Here is a 17,421-nt window from a genome sequence, read left to right on the forward strand (position 1 = left end):
AAACAAATTACGGGAGACATTTTCTGGTGTGGAAATTCTTTGAGATGTAGGAATCTGACTTAGATTTGGAGAAAATTGAGATTCATAAAATTGAGAATTTGGTTGATTTTCGAAATTTGGAAAAAAAGGAGGAGTCGGATAAGATGAAAAATTTGCAGAATCTTGAGGATTAGGATAATCTTGGGAGTTTTGATGATTTTGAGAATTTTGATAATAATAATTGGGATAATTTGGATCCATAATGAAAATATAGTGAAATGAAGAAAGAGAGAGTTTTTGTTTGGGTGTAAAAATATAGTGAAATGAAGAAAGAGAGAGTTTTTGTTTGGGTGTAAAAATATAGTGAAGTTAGGCTCTATTTATAGAGCAAAAAATAAGAAAAATTTTAATATAATTTTAATATATTTTTTATAAAGAAAAAACATTATAAAATTTTGTTTATTCAAATATTTAATCTACCACTTAAAATTTGACAAGTGGCATGACAAGATAAAAGTGGGAGGGCGTGACCCTGGGGCGGCAGATCCCCCAGGTCACCCATTTTTGCCGACTTTCCATTTAATTTAATTAAACCCTCCCCTTTGTCGTTTCTGGTGACCCCCGCCTCGAGGTCACCGTTGGGGATAGTCTGATAAAATCCTGAAATTTGAGAGCGCCACATAGGATAGAGAATTGCTGTGGGCTCTAAAAAATAATCTATATATCTATATATCTATCTATATACTATATTATATGAAAACACAGTTCTAACCTACACTTTTTAGCGCCAAATTTTCTCTCTCTTATAACTTATCATACTCTCCATTTTCTATCCTATAACTTTCTCCCACGGTATTTATGCATATTCCATAACCACCACGTTTCATAAATGAACAACCCACTACACCAATTAGCAAATAAACTGCAGCAACCCACTATCGAAAAGCAATAACAAAACTGCTACCAAAAAAAAAACGTTCAGATTTACAATTTATAAATACCATATCATTTTCATTTATCATTTCCCACTTCTCTCTACACTCATTTTCTGAAAAAAAAATTACACAATTCAAAGCAACCCACTATTTTATTTCTCAATGTATCAAAGATTGCTCCACTGAATCGGTTTTCTCAAGGAATTGCAGCCGAAAAAACTCAAAATTCACGAGCTTCTAAGTATACAAAATTCATGGATGGAGAAGGAGAATGAGAAGAAAAAAGGGATGCTTTAAGGAATAAACGAATTACGTGTTGGCTGCTATTTTTGAGGGCATATGTGGGAGCCGAGGCTGAGCCACGAGGCCGGAGAGGCAGACTTATGTGTACCTGAGTGGTATTGCGGCAGGATGATCCGCACGGCGATGAGTGATATGCGAGGCTACGGAAAAGACAGAGTGAAAGAGAGGCGGAGAGAGCGAGGAAAAACGGAGACTTTGGCGTGCTGCGGCTGCTAGAGAAGGCGGGGCGGATCTGTCCGTACAGCGGCGAGATGACCGCAAAGGTTCTGAGAAAAAGACGTGAAGAAAAGGAGGAGAAATGGGCGTGTGTTAGCCCCTTGATGGTTGGCGCCGAGACGTGTCGAGTCAGAGGCACGCCTCGGCATAATGGTGTCGAGTTGCCCCGCCTTAGGCAACTTGGCTGGTTCGGTGGTGGGCATCGGATGTGTTGTGCGTCGGGCACGCACACTGCCGAGTGGGCGCGCCGGGTGATGCCGGGCGCCGCACGTCGGGTGTGCGGGGCGCCGAGCGTAAGTGTCGGGCGAGCGCGAGTGTCGGGCGAGCGCGCGTGTTGGGCGAGCAAGGCGTGTCGGGCGAGCACGGGCGATGGGTGATGCCAGTCTGAGTACCCGATGGAGCAAGTACGCGCGGGACGACAGGAGTGCGTGCGCGCGCGCGCCAAGCGATGGGTGCGCGGGCCGTGCGCGCGAACTCCCGCCACGACACGTAGCTGGCGCCGAGCCACCCGGCAGACACGCGGCCGACAGTTGGCGATGCGCGCCAACAAAGTAAACACGGAGATCCTTGTCCCTACGGTTATGAGACGGTTTGTGGGCTGAAGGCTGGAGTTAGTGGGTAGTTTTGGCTGGGGAAAACTACCCACGACGTGGATGCACTTGATTGGCCGACCCGACGGTTATCCTAGTGATGGGGGATTGTCCATCACATAGATAGGCAATTTTGGGAACGGATCTGAGATAGAGATTCGTGTGTGTAGCCTTGATTCCTTTGTACGAAGTTGTGAGTAATACGAAGGTTGGGAGTGAGTTATCCCGTATGATTGTGTGTGCTTTATGTTTATGTCCGCTGTGCGTTCTGTGATCTTGTTGTCTTGCACGAGTACACGAATACTCACCTAAACTATACACGAGTGTTGGTGAGGGAGAGTGGCTGGTCGTTTGTGCGTGAACGGCGCCGCACAAGGCGAAAAATTCAGGAGCGGTTGGCTCTGGTCCTATCGGATTTGCTACGTTGCTGTGGCCGAGATGGTTTAAAATCGAGAGTTCATTGCTCTTGAGGAGCGGGTGAATCGGTTGGAAAGCTTGTTGGGGATGCCACCTGAAACTTCCGCACGGGTTGATGTCTTTGAGCGGATGCGAGAAGCGGAGATCGTGCTTGACACCATTCAAGCATCGGTTGTGGATGTGCGGAAGTCTACGGAGGATTTACCCGGATTTGTGGAAAGCCGAGTTGTGTCTTGCGAGGAAGACGTGAACAATCAGGTGGAGAAGTTGTCCATGAAAGTGGAACGCCTCCTTGATGAGATACATGTGATGAAGCAAGCGATGTGTTCTACATCAAAAGTCCGGATCCCTGACCCAAAACCGTTCGAGGGAACTCGAAGTTCCAAGGAGTTAGAGAACTTCCTTTGGGATATGGAGTCGTATTTTCAAGCGGCTCATGTTGCTGATGAGGAGAAAGTTTCGATCACCACTATGTACTTGTCGGGTGATGCAAAATTGTGGTGGCGCTCCCGACAGTCCGGGGAGAACCATGCCCGGAATCGGATTGAAACGTGGGAAGATGTGAAAAGGGAATTGAAAGAACAATTCCTTCCTTGCAATACGTCGTGGCTTGCAAGGGATGCGTTGAGGAAACTCAAGCATAGTGGATCCGTTCGTGAGTATGTCAAGGAGTTCAGTTCCTTGATGTTGGATATACGTGAGATGTCCGAGGAAGATAAGCTATTCAACTTCTTAGCGGGATTGCAAACTTGGGCCCAAACTGAATTGAGGAGGCAAGGGGTCAAAGATTTGCCGTCCGCCATTGTTGCTGCCGATGGTCTCGTTGATTACAAGACTATGGGTTCCACTGAGTCCGGTCAGAAAAAGAAAGAGACGGGCAAAGGGAAGGAGAAGGAAAAAAAAGGCAAGGATGGCTGGAAAAAGAAGAAAGCCAACAATGGCAATGCCGGTGGTTCGAAGGATTCGTCCCAACAAAATGGTGGTGAGAAGAGGCGTGGATGTTTCATATGCAATGGCGACCACCGTATGCGGGATTGTCCAAAGAAAGGCAAGTTGAATGCGCTTGTGGCGGAAAGTGATAAAGAGAGTGATGTTGGTGCCCCTCGGATGAACCCGTTGCAATTGCTATCTGCAATTCAAGGGGATGCTAAGTCCGACTACGGATTAATGTATGTGAAATGTGTTGGGAATGGTCAGAATGTGTTGGCCATGGTGGATTGCGGAGCCACCCATAACTTTGTGTCCGATCGGCTTGTGAGTAAGTTCGGTGTTAAGTTGGAGCCTTATGCTAGCCGAATCAAAGCTGTGAATTCAGAGGCGAAGCCTGTTCTAGGTGTGGGAGATGTTGATCTTCGGATTGATGCTTGGAAGGGATCGTGCTCGTTGATGGCGGTTCCTTTAGATGACTTCGAGATTATACTTGGGATGGAATTCTTGAAGATGGCGAAAGTTGCTGTGATGCCCCATGTGGGTGGGATTATGATCCTTGATGAACGCTGCCCAACGTTCATTAAGGGCGAGTTTTTGGCCGAAAGGAAGTCCTTCGGGTTGATTTCAGCCCTTCAATTGAAGAAAGGCTTGAAGCAGGGTGTGCCTACTTATCTTGCTGCGATGGTTGAAATCAAACCCGGCGTGTCCCAAGAAGTCCCTGATGCTGTGGCAGAATTATTGAATGAGTTCAAAGATGTGATGCCTGCAGAATGTAGCAGGGGCATTAGTAAGACCAAACGGCATCACCAAGAACTCAAATGAGCCATACCTCGTCACACAAGTGGTCTTAGCTTCATCACCCGGCGTGTTAAAAGAGTTGCCGCCGAGGCGTGCAACGGATCATTGGATTGAGTTGGAGCCGGGTGCGAGACCTCCCGCACAAGCCCCCTACCGCATGCCGCCTTCCGAGTTGGCGGAGCTAAGGAAGCAGCTTGATGAGTTGTTGCTTGCAGGTCTCGTGCAGCCGTCTAAGGCCCCCTACGGGTCGCCGGTGTTATTCCAAAGGAAGCAAGATGGATCATTGCGGTTCTGTATAGATTATCGGGCTTTGAATAAGGTTACTATCAAAAATAAGTACCCTATTCCAAACGCCTTTGATCTATTTGACAAGCTATCGAGGGCGAGTTTGTACACCAAAATCGACTTGCGGTCCGGATATTGGCAAGGCAGAATTGCGTCGGGTGATGAAGCTAAGACCACTTGTATGACGAGGTATGGTTCATTTGAGTTCTTGGTGATGCCGTTTGGTCTTACTAATGCCCCTGCTACATTCTGTAATCTCATGAATGACGTGCTTTATGAGTTTTTGGATCGATTTGTGGTGGTATATCTTGATGATATTGTGATATATTCGGAGTCATTGAATGAGCATTTGTTGCATATGCGGGCTGTATTCTTGAAGTTGCGTGAGAATAAGTTATATGCAAAGAAGGAGAAATGTGAGTTTTGCAGGAACTCAATTACTTTCCTTGGCCATATCATCGGCCAAGGGCAGATCAAGATGGATCGAAAGAAGGTGCAGGCTGTGCTGGATTGGCCCGTGCCGACCAAAGTTGCGGAGATGAGATCCTTCCTTGGCTTGGCAAACTATTATAGGCGGTTCATTGAAGGGTATTCAAAAATTGCAAACCCTTTAACGGACTTGCTCAAGAAAGATGCTGTGTGGAAGTGGACCGAGGCATGTCAAAGTGCGTTAGATGAGTTGAAGCACAAGCTGTCCACGGAGCCCGTGCTAAGGCTGCCCATATTTGATGAGCCTTTTGAAGTACAGGTTGATGCCTCGGACCGTGCCATTGGGGGTGTGCTGGTTCAGAATAAGCACCCGCTTGCCTATGAAAGCCGGAAGCTGAAGGATTGTGAGTATCGTTATAGTACTCACGAGAAGGAGATGACTGCGGTGATCCATTGTTTGGAGGTGTGGAAACATTATCTATTGGGTACCAAGTTCACGGTGGTGACGGACAATGTTGCCAACACTTATTTCAAAACCCAGAAAAAGCTCTCACCAAAGCAAACACGTTGGCAAGAGTACTTGGGGGAGTTTGATTTATTTTGGGTGCATCGTCTGGGAAAGCATAATGATGTTGCTGATGCATTGAGCCAGAAAACCGTGGAGGAATATGTGGCAGCGCTGACCCTTGTGGAGTCCGATTTCATTGGGAGAATCCGGGATTCTTCCAAATCTGACCCCCTTTATCAAAAACTTGTTTTGCAGGTGAATGATGGGGAAGTGCGGAAATATTGGCTAACTGATGGTGTATTATTTGCTCGTGGAGGCCGGGCTTATGTGCCAGCGGGAGCGTTGAGACGCGAGCTATTAAGGGAGACCCACGACCCACACTGGGCCGATCATCCCGGCATTGAGCGTATGTATGCCTTGCTGTCCCGACGATACTATTGGCCAAAGATGGAGGATGACATTGAGGCGTATGTTAAAACTTGCCTTGTGTGCCAACAAGACAAGCTGGAAAGGAAGAAGGAGGCCGGGTTGTTGCAGCCCCTACCTATTCCAGATCGGCCGTTCCAATCTATATCGATGGACTTCATTTCGGGTTTTCCGAAAGTCGATGGAATGGCTTCTATATTTGTGGTGGTGGACAGATTTTCTAAGTATGGGATTTTTATTGCTTGCCCAAAGGCTTGTCCCGCTGATGTAGCTGCTGACTTGTTCGTGAAGAATGTGATCAAATACTTTGGTATTCCCGAAGACATTATCAGTGATCGGGATACTCGGTTCACGGGGCGGTTCTGGACCAGTTTGTTCAACATGTTGGGGACGGATCTTAAGTTTTCTACAGCCAATCATCCTCAAACCGACAGGCAGACAGAGAGGATGAACCAACTGTTGGAAGATTATTTGAGACACTATGTTTCAGCGAGTCAGAAGGATTGGGTCGGTTTGTTGGATGTAGCTCAGTTTAGCTACAATCTACATCGTTCCTCGGCTACGGGGAAGAGTCCGTTCGAGATAGTGCATGGAGTACAGCCGTTAGCCCCACACGAGATTGCAGTGCAACGGAGTGGGAAAAACTGTCCAGCCGCTTATAGATTTGCTCGTGAGAAGCAAGAGTTGATGGATGAGGCAAGAGATAGCCTTGCCAAAGCCCAGCGCCGTATGAAGAAGTATGCAGATCGTCATCGGCGTGATGTGGAATTTGATGTGGGTGATCAAGTGTTGCTGAAACTGACACCTCAAATTTGGAAGAAGATTTCTTCCAAGTCCGTGCATCGTGGGTTGATTCCAAAGTATGATGGGCCGTTTGAGATCGTGAAACGAGTTGGGAGAGTTGCTTATCGATTGAAGTTGCCGGATCGGTTGAAGATACATCCAACATTTCACGTATCATTCTTGAAGAAGTTCAATGCTGATTTACTTGATGCTTCAAGAAAACAGGCGCGGCGTGCGCCACCCGTGATTAGGCAGCAGTATTCCAAGTCTGTGGAGAGAGTCCTTGATCACCGTACCATGGGGCAAAGCAAGAAAAATCGACGGACAGATTATTTGGTGCAATGGGGCGGAGAATCAGAGGCTGATGCAACTTGGGAAAAGGCTGTTGGCTTGTGGCAGTTTGAGAAAGAAATTGCTGAGTATTGGAGGTCTAAAGGAGGAGATCACACTACAACGACGAGGGCGTCGTCGAGCTTCGGTGGGGGTGGTTTGTTAGCCCCTTGATGGTTGGCGCTGAGACGTGTCGAGTCAGAGGCACGCCTCGGCATAATGGTGTCGAGTTGCCCCGCCCTAGGCAACTTGGCTGGTTCGGTGGTGGGCATCGGATGTGTTGTGCGTCGGGCACGCACACTGCCGAGTGGGCACGCCGGGTGATGCCGGGCGCCGCACGTCGAGTGTGCGGGGCGCCGAGCGCAAGTGTCGGGCGAGCGCGAGTGTCGGGCGAGCGAGGCGTGTCGGGCGAGCACGGGCGATGGGTGATGCCAGCCCGAGTACCCGATGGAGCAAGTACGCGCGGGGCGACAGGAGTGCGCGCGCGCGCGCCAAGCGATGGGTGCGCGCGCCGTGCGCGCGAACTCCCGCCACGACACGTAGCTGGCGCCGAGCCACCCGGCAGACACGCGGCCGACAGTTGGCGATGCGCGCCAAAAAAGTAAACACGGAGATCCTTGTCTGATTTATGCTTAATTTACTCTATTTTTAAGGGTTTGAATGTGCGTATTTTAAGATAATCTTCTGGAAATTGGTGCGCTTATGGTGTATTTTATGCTTTGCAGGAGATTTAGGCTTTCGAGATGAAAGAATGCAATTTTGGAGAATTTTGGATGAATTTGGCGTCTCCAGTGCAGAGGAATCAGAATCTCCAGAGCAGCGAAGCGAAGGCGCCAGAGCGCTCAAAAAGCCAGAGGAATCATAAGGCGCCAGAGGAGTCGCCATTCCTCTGGTGATAGTCAGAGCAGAGAAATCACCATTCCTCTGGAGCCAGAGAAGTCGATGCCAGAGGGTTCCCTTCCTCGCTGCCAGAGAAGTCAAGTCCCCAATTCCAGAGGAGTCACCATTCCTCTGGAGGAATGCCAGAGCGGAGGTCCATTTCTCTGGCGCAACCCATTCCGCTGACGAAGTACCAGAGAAATTACCCATTCCTCTGGCGATACCATTCCTCTGGCGAATAGCAGATAAATCGTCATTTCTCTGGCGCGACCCGTTTCCCGAGAGACAACCGTTCCTCTGGCGAGAGCTGCGAAGTTGGCAAGAGTGGGAGTATGTTCCGGAGAGCGCGTCCAGCTGGAGAGTTGCCTTATTTCACACGATTCTATTACCTTTAGAATTCTACTTTGCATGGCAACTTCCATGTTGATCCGAAGGAAATCTGAAAACTATAAATAGGTCCTCTTTTGACCTATTGAAAGACCCCCGAAGAACCCTAGCATTCATACCTTAGTTTTTAGCTTTAGAATTTTATTATTGCTTTCTAGTTTTTAAGGCTTGGATCAAGATTGAAGATTCAAGCCGCTACTTCAGTTTTTATTCGGTTTTTATATAATTCAGTTTTACAATTGCTTTTTTTTTAATTATGTTTAAGTTTTATTTAAATATGTCTGGCTAGTTTCGTTTAGCTGATTCTAGGGTTTGTAAATAGTTGATTGAATTTATGTGATTTATTTGTTAATACCTTTGTGCCTTCCAGTTTATGATTCATAATTCCTGGTGCTTAATTTCTTGTGAATTATCTGATCAATAGTTTGCATGTTTAGCTATTCAGTTTGAGACCTAGCGGAGATAACTGTTTAGCGGATTCAGGGATGTATGATATGATTTTAACCTTGAGACCTAGCGGAGATAGGTGGATCATAGGGAGCTATTCTTAGGAGCTTTTGGGAGTTAGTAGATTTTCTTGAGACCTAACGGAGATAGATAATTTACTAATCTACGATCGTTGCTGCTCTAGCGAGAGTAATTGATTAATTAAGTGATCTCTCATCATAACTGGATTAAACTGGTACATAGGATTAATAGATTTATTGCATAGATTTAGTTGATGAATTTACTACCCTAGGATCAGTTGTCTTTTATATTTGATTTTTCCTACGATCTTTTAGTTATTGTTATTTGCATTTTAGTTTAAGTTAATTAAACCTTCCTTCTTTCGTTTGCCTGAATATTACTAGAGTTTAATTAGGATTACTTAGAGTAATTCGTTATAATAGTCCCTGTGGATACGATACTCGGTTACTTGTTATTTATGCTACAATTGCACCGTGTTAGTTGCGGTAATTTGTTGCTAATAATTTAGTGATCAACTTTTTGGCGCCGTTGCCGGGGAACTATTTAGAATTTACTTTAATATTTCTGATTAGACTTAAGCATTATTTCAGGCGTTATAAGTTTCTATTTTATTTTTAGTTTTTAAATTTCTGTTTTTGTTTGTTGTCTCAGGCGTGTATGATCACGAGATCCAAAGGAAATGAACATCTTGTACCCTTGAATTTGGACATCGGCAAGCAGTATAAAAGAGACAACCGCGATAAGAAGAAGCAAGCAATGGCAGAGCAACAGAATAACATGGACCTTGAAACTCTTGTGCGAGCCGTGACACACCTTCAGAGGCAGCTAGACGAAGAGAGAGAGCGCAACCAAACTCCTCCACCAGAGCCACCACTGAATCACATGTATCAGCCTCGGGTTGATCAATTTCATGGAGGCAGCTGGGGACCAACTGTGCAGGCTAACTCATTCGAGCTGAAGCCGGGATTGATAAACATGGTGCAAGCTGAACAGTTTAGTGGAATGGCTGATGAAAATCCGCATGTTCACATCACTCAGTTTCTAGATATCTGCGACACTATTAAGCAGAATGGAGTACCACCGGATGCCATCAGAATGAAGATGTTTGGATTCTCTCTCAGAGACAGAGCAAAGGAGTGGTTCAAGAGTTTGGACATATGAGCTATTACTGGTTGGGAGGATCTGTGTAGAGCTTTCTTAGCAAAATACTTTCCTGCTTCTAAAGCTCAGAAAATCATTGCGGAGATTTCTCACTTTTCCCAGCTAGGAGATGAGACCATTCATGATGCCTGGGAAAGATTTCGTGAGCTGCTCAGGAACTGTTCACAACATGGTTTCACAGAGGATCAGCAAATCATTCACTTTTATAATGGTTTGACTGGTCTGACAAAAAGTATGGTGGATGCTACTGCAGGTGGATGTCTTCTCCATAGAAATACAAAGGAGGCTTATCGTGTGATAGAAGAGATGGCTTCCAATAGTTATCAATGGCCGAATGACAGAAGTTCCACGAGAAGAATTTCAGCTGTGAATGAGGAGAGAGATAATTTTAAGGAGAAATATGAAGCTCTTCAAAAGCAGTATGAGTTGGAGAGAAAAGCATTGCTAGCTAAAATTCCTCAGCAGCCGATTTTATCCGATGTAGCATAGTGTGAAGATGCTAATTTTGTCCAGCAGCAGTACCAATTCAATAGACCAAACTATCAGGGTCATCAGGGCGGAAATCCATCGTATCATCCCAATAATAGGAATCATCTAAATTTTTCCTATTCAAATCCCAACAATGTTGTGCAGCCTCCACCTGGGTTTTCTGTGTCTAGTGGAGGAGTCATCAATGAGCCGAAGAAGGATTCACTAGAGGAGATGATGAAGCAAGTGTTGGTGAAGGTGACCGGGATGGAGGCAAACTCGGCAAACATGGGGACCAAAATTTCCAACATGGAGCAAAATTTTTCAGCATTGTCTAAGCAGGTGCAGATGTTGGAGACTCAAGTTGGTCAGATGGCCAACCAAGCAGCTGCGCAGAATAAGCCAGGCCAATTTCCTAGTAACACTCAGTTCAATCCGAAGAGCCAATATCAACAACCTCAGTAAAATCAGCAATGTCATTCCATCCGGGTGGTTGATAATTCAGTTGAGGATGAAGAACAGCGGGATCATACAGAGCAGAGGAATCACTATTCCTCTGTAGAGCAGCGAGATCGTACAGAGCAGAGGAATCATTATTCCTCTGCAGAGCAGCGGGACGGCAAGAATGGAGAGGAGAAAAATGTAGAGATTATGGAGGACGATGACCTGGAGACGATTGTGTGCGATTCGCCGCCTATTTCTAAGGTATCATCGAATACCTCTGCTGTTAAGAAGCCTATTCCTACTCCTACGTTTCCCAGGCCAGAGTACAAGCCTGTAGCACCTTTCCCTCTTTCATTTCCGAGGCCAAGATTAGATGAGCAAAGTTCCAAATTTTTGGAGATATTTAAGAAGTTGGCTGTGAATATTCCTTCTATGGAGATCTTGAGAAACAAGCCAAATGAGGTGCAAATTGTGAAGGCTGTGATGGAAAATAAGAGTGCATTCAATGAATTTGAAGAGATGCTGGCAGTGAAGGAGTATCAGTTGGCTCCAAAGAGGGAAGATCCGGGCAGCTTCAATATTCCTGTGAAGATTGGAAAGTCATTATTTGAAAAAGTGATGTGTGACACCGGAGCAAGCATCAATGTCATGCCTCTCAAAGTGTATAGGAAGTTGCAGCTGGGGGATTTGAAGCCAACTAACAAGACAATTCAGCTTATTGATAAGTCTTGCTCTAAACCTCTAGGAGTTGCAGAAGATGTGCTTGTGAAGGTGAGTAATTTTTTCTTCCCAGTCGACTTTGTAGTGTTGGATATTCCGGAGGATCCAAAGATGCCTTTGCTGTTAGGGAGACCTTTCGTTGCCACGTGTGGAGCAAAGCTAGATTTGCAAAGGGGGACGATGACATTGGGAGCCTATGGGGAAACTGTGATTTTCAAGAAACCTCCACCAAAGGAAGTCCCCCAGAACGAAGTGATTAATTTGGCTGATAGTTTTCTAGCAAATTCGGAGGATGAAGAGGTTGAGAAAAATGAGCTGCCCAAGAATGAAGCCAAGAAAAAGACCCCAAAACCAAAGGAAGTTCTGAATTTTGAGATGAGTTTATTTTTGGAGCATGATGGGGGGTCATTGAAAACCCATACCCCCAAGAAGAAGAAAGTGAAATTCCGGATTTTTCGGAACAAGAATGAGAATGGGGCAATGCTTGTGGAGGATGTCCGAGCCAGGAGAAGTGTTTTGGTGGAGAGGGCACCCAAGAGTCGAAAAGCTTTCCAATGGTTAGAGTGTTGTTTCCGACCTCCATGAGCCATGAGGTATCGTCGAGCTCTAGACGTTAAATTAAGCACTTGTTGGGAGGTAACCCAACCATTTTTGTTTTGTTTGTTCTTTCTTTCAGTTTCGTTTTGTTTCGTTTTGCTTCTCTTTGTTTCTTTGTTTTGTTTGGGGGCGGGTGTTTCTCTGCCAGATTTCTAGAGGTATTCATGTTCCAGCGTGGCCACTTTAGTCAGAACAGAGGAGTCGCCATTCCTCTGGTGATCTCCCCTCTGCCCAAGGCCACAAACCCACCTTTTCACCACCTCTCACGATGCTTCAGTTTTTCAATGCCGATAATCAGGGACGTTTTCTAAACTCTTCTTATTTCTTTTGTGCCCTGAGGACATGGCATGCTTTAAGTGTGGGGGGGTGTTTTGTTGCTTATATTTTATATTTTTCAAAATTAGGGGAAATTGATTTTTCTATGCTTAGTTTTTGGATTCGAATCTTGCTAATTTTTATGAATTTGTGGAAGAGAAGATGATTTTCGATGTACATTTTGGGTTTGTGTTTGTTTGGTGGTTATTCTTATTTTACTTTTAATATATGTTTCTTGATTGTGCAAAGAATTATGAGTTTTGTTGCAACACTTTTGTAAGTTAGTAAAACGTGATTTGTCCGGTAGATGCTAGAAAGAGTGTTGTCATTGTGATTTTCTACGATCGTATCTTATCTGTGAAAATGTTGGACGAATTGCCAACTCTAAAAATTGCCAGCTCTGAAACATCTGGCCTGTTCTAAAAACGTGATAGCTCTGAGTCTCTGCTCCTCTAGTCTAACTATGAGCATGGGAAACCACGTGAAAAGACTTTGGATTACATCCAAATGGTTTTATTTCATGAATTATGGCTCAACTGTCGAAATCTCAAAACACACAAAGTGTGAAAATTGGTGATATTGATTATAAAGGCGATCACATTATGGAATTCACTTCTAGTGGAGAATTGGGTCTGATCGAATTACTTACATTAATCTTTTGTTGCTTCTTAAACTTTGAGTTACTTGCATGACCGAGAGATGTGTGTTGATTGTAAAGTTTTGAATAGACTTTGTGAATGATTGGATGGAAATTTACATTGTTGAAATCAATCTCTTCCTAGGATTCATATAGATTTTGCTTGAGGACAAGCAAAAGACTAAGTGTGGGGGAGTTGATTTATGCTTAATTTACTCTATTTTTAAGGGTTTGAATGTGCATATTTTAAGATAATCTTCTGGAAATTGGTGCGTTTATGGTGTATTTTATGTTTTGCATGAGATTTAGGCTTTCGAGATAAAAGAATGCAATTTTGGAGAATTTTGGATGAATTTGGCGTCTCCAGTGCAGAGGAATCGAAATCTCCAGAGCAGCGAAGCGAAGGCGCCAGAGCGCTCAAAAAGCCAGAGGAATCATAAGGCTCCAGAGGAGTCGCCATTCCTCTGGTGATAGTCAGAGCAGAGAAATCACCATTCCTCTGGAGTCAGAGAAGTCGATGCCAGAGGGTTCCCTTCCTCGCTGCCAGAAAAGTCAAGTCCCCAATTCCAGAGGAGTCACCATTCCTCTGGAGGAATGCCAGAGCGGAGGTCCATTTCTCTGGCGTAACCCATTCCGCTGACGAAGTACCAGAGAAATCACCCATTCCTCTGGCGATACCATTCCTCTGGCGAATAGCAGAGAAATCGTCATTTCTCTGGCGCGACCCGTTTCCCGAGAGACAACCGTTCCTCTGGCGAGAGCTGCGAAGTTGGCAAGAGTGGGAGTATGTTCCGGAGAGCGCGTCCAGCTGGAGAGTTGCCTTATTTCACACGATTCTATTACCTTTAGAATTCTACTTTGCATGGCAACTTCCATGTTGATCCGAAGGAAATCTGAAAACTATAAATAGGTCCTCTTTTGACCTATTGAAAGACCCCCGAAGAACCCTAGCATTCATACCTTAGTTTTTAGCTTTAGAATTTTATTGCTTTCTAGTTTTTAAGGCTTGGATCAAGATTGAAGATTCAAGCCGCTACTTCAGTTTTTATTCGATTTTTATATAATTCAGTTTTACAATTGCTTTCTTTTTAATTATGTTTAAGTTTTATTTAAATATGTCTGGCTAGTTTCGTTTAGCTGATTCTAGGGTTTGTAAATAGTTGATTGGATTTATGTGATTTATTTGTTAATACCTTTGTGCCTTCCAGTTTATGATTCATAATTCCTGGTGCTTAATTTCTTGTGAATTATCTGATCAATAGTTTGCATGTTTAGCTATTCGGTTTGAGACCTAGCGGAGATAACTGTTTAGCGGATTCAGGGATGTATGATATGATTTTAACCTTGAGACCTAGCGGAGATAGGTGGATCATAGGGAGCTATTCTTAGGAGCTTTTGGGAGTTAGTAGATTTTCTTGAGACCTAACGGAGATAGATAATTTACTAATCTACGATCGTTGCTGCTCTAGCGAGAGTAATTGATTAATTAAGTGATCTCTCATCATAACTGGATTAAACTGGTACATAGGATTAATAGATTTATTGCATAGATTTAGTGGATGAATTTACTACCCTAGGATCAGTTGTCTTTTATATTTGATTTTTCCTACGATCTTTTAGTTATTGTTATTTGCATTTTAGTTTAAGTTAATTAAACCTTCCTTCTTTCGTTTGCCTGAATATTACTAGAGTTTAATTAGGATTACTTAGAGTAATTCGTTATAATAGTCCCTGTGGATACGATACTCGGTTACTTGTTATTTATGCTACAATTGCACCGTGTTAGTTGCGGTAATTTGTTGCTAATAATTTAGTGATCATTGTCCCTACGGTTATGAGACGGTTTGTGGGCTGAAGGCTGGAGTTAGTGGGTAGTTTTGGCTGGGGAAAACTACCCACGACGTGGATGCACTTGATTGGCCGACCCGACGGTTATCCTAGTGATGGGGGATTGTCCATCACATAGATAGGCAATTTTGGGAACGGATCTGAGATAGAGATTCGTGTGTGTAGCCTTGATTCCTTTGTACGAAGTTGTGAGTAATACGAAGGTTGGGAGTGAGTTATCCCGTATGATTGTGTGTGCTTTATGTGTGCGTTCTGTGATCTTGTTGGCTTGCACGAGTACACGAATACTCACCTAAACTATACACGAGTGTTGGTGAGGGAGAGTGGCTGGTCGTTTGTGCGTGAACGGCGCCGCACAAGGCGAAAAATTCAGGCTCGAAAGAAAACCTTGTGACAGCGTGTGTGAAGAGTGGAGAAGAGGAAGAAGATTTAATAGATTTACTAATATATAGTAATAGATTTAATACTTTTTATTTATTAATAATTAAATTTAGGTATAATATTTATTTTTATATAATATTAGTAATTGAAGTTTTTTGAATTGAATGTATAATTTGAAATATATATATATATATATATATAATGATTGAAGAAGTATAATTAATGCTTCTAAAAAACACAATGAAGTTATAATTAATGTTTACATTTTCAATTGTTGTATGCATTAATTTGAAAATATTATTACTCGCAAATTTGCATATACTAATATAAAATATATAAAAATATACTTGGAAATAATAAATTATGGTTATATAAAAGATCGCTTAAAATTTTACGAATATGTGTCAATAAAATTATCAACAAATGTCTACGTAGTATTATGATTTTTTTTCTTTTTTTTTCTAAGCATATCGACAAATTTCATTCATGAAAAACAAATATTCAATATGCATGTTAAATTTAAGTTCGTGAAAAAAAGTTAAATATGTATAAATATCACAAAAAATATTGATAAAACGAATAAGTTATGAAAAAAAAATTAAAATATTTTATTTGGTTTAAGTTTATTTTTTATAGTTGTGTTTGTATTTTATTTATATAAACATATTCGCTATTATCTTTTCTCAATTAAATTTAATTCTACTTTTACATTTATATATATTAAAAATAAAATATGTGATACTCTTTGTTTATGATTTAACTATTAATATACAATACTTATTCAATTTAATACTCCAATATTTTTTGATAATCTATATCTATATGTAGATATTATGACAAAATCTTTAATTTAATGTACAAATAATCAAAACTAAATTTAGACCGACTATGTTTTTTTTCTTAATGTTGAACTGTCACAGATCGGCGTAGTAGAAGTGTTTACGTGAGAAGATCTATTGATTTTACGTAGGAAAGTTGCAGTCTTTAATGAAACAGTAAGAATATAGAGATAAGAGAGATAGGAGGCAAGATAGAGAAGAAGATAGGAGAAAGTTGATAGTTCATTGCTAGGTTAAAAATCCTCATGCAAATACATATCGCTAATTATCCCGTGCGACGGTCGCACGCTTGTGCGACCGGTTCAACCGGCCCGTTTAGGTACCCGCCCCGACCCGGTTTCCAAACATATAAAAGAGTTTTTTTCATTTTTCCCTCATTTTCAGCCTTCCTTTCTCTCTCTTAGATTAGGGTTTTCTCTCTTCTCTCTCTTTGTTCATTCCGCCCCGACTCTTTTCGCTCTCGATCGATTCCTCTACATTTTCGACTTATTTTCGGTGTTCTTCTCATTTATACTCACTGATTTACGAAGCAATCTTGTGTTCATCGGTTCTTGTTAGTGATTCTGTGGTGTACGAAGGTATGAGGGTTTTTCCTTTTTCCCCCCTTTCTCTTTTATGTTTTTTCTTTGTTTTGATGTTGTTTTGTGTTTATTTTGTGAAGTGATTCTTCGGATTTCACAATCTGTTGTTGTGGTCGTCTCGTCGTTGATTTGGAATCTGAGTTTCAAGTTATTAGGTATTTCGTCTACTGCTGTTTTCTTCTCTTTTTTTTTGAACGAATTACTTGTGTTGTTGTTATATGTGATGTGTTTGTGTTTTCTAAGATCTGTTGTTCATTAGTTTTGGTGTTGTTTAGATCTGTAGTTTTTTAGATCTTGTATTGTTTAGATCTGTTTTTGCTTATATATGTTGTTTTTGTTTAGATATTTTTTTGCGAAAAATGTAAATGTTACACTGAAAAAAAATAATTATTCATGTAAGTAAATGTATACTTCATCATATATGTACATTTGAATATTACTTGTGCATGATTACTTGCTAAATGTATTACTTATGCTTAGCAAAAGTAAATACATATATTATGATAAGTATTTATGTTTTCTGCCACTACTACTTTTTAGAATGGCAAAGAAGAAACATGTGGAGGGGATAACATCTTCTGCCAGAGCTACTGATAAGGAAAGGTAATACAAGTATAAAATTAAAAGTATACTTTGTGGTTGAATAAAGTATGTATGCCTTCCCATAAAATGTATTACTTATGAATGAATTCTTTGAAATGGTATATTGGCTGGAAACATTCCTCGTGCCCGATAGATCACCTAGTTGGTGAGCTGGGTCTGAACTT

General features: G+C 42.5%; 1 non-coding gene across 1 annotated transcript; it reads right to left on the reverse strand.

Annotated features, from left to right (window-relative positions):
- Positions 1–9,893: 9,893 nt before the first annotated feature.
- On the reverse strand, positions 9,894–10,000 carry LOC131013821 (small nucleolar RNA R71). The gene has a single exon (XR_009097899.1). It is a non-coding gene; the product is annotated as a small nucleolar RNA R71 (small nucleolar RNA).
- Between the last annotated feature and the right edge of the window lie 7,421 nt (positions 10,001–17,421).

The sequence above is a fragment of the Salvia miltiorrhiza genome, chromosome 2 (genome assembly GCF_028751815.1).
Source record: "Salvia miltiorrhiza cultivar Shanhuang (shh) chromosome 2, IMPLAD_Smil_shh, whole genome shotgun sequence".
NCBI lineage: Eukaryota > Viridiplantae > Streptophyta > Magnoliopsida > Lamiales > Lamiaceae > Salvia > Salvia miltiorrhiza.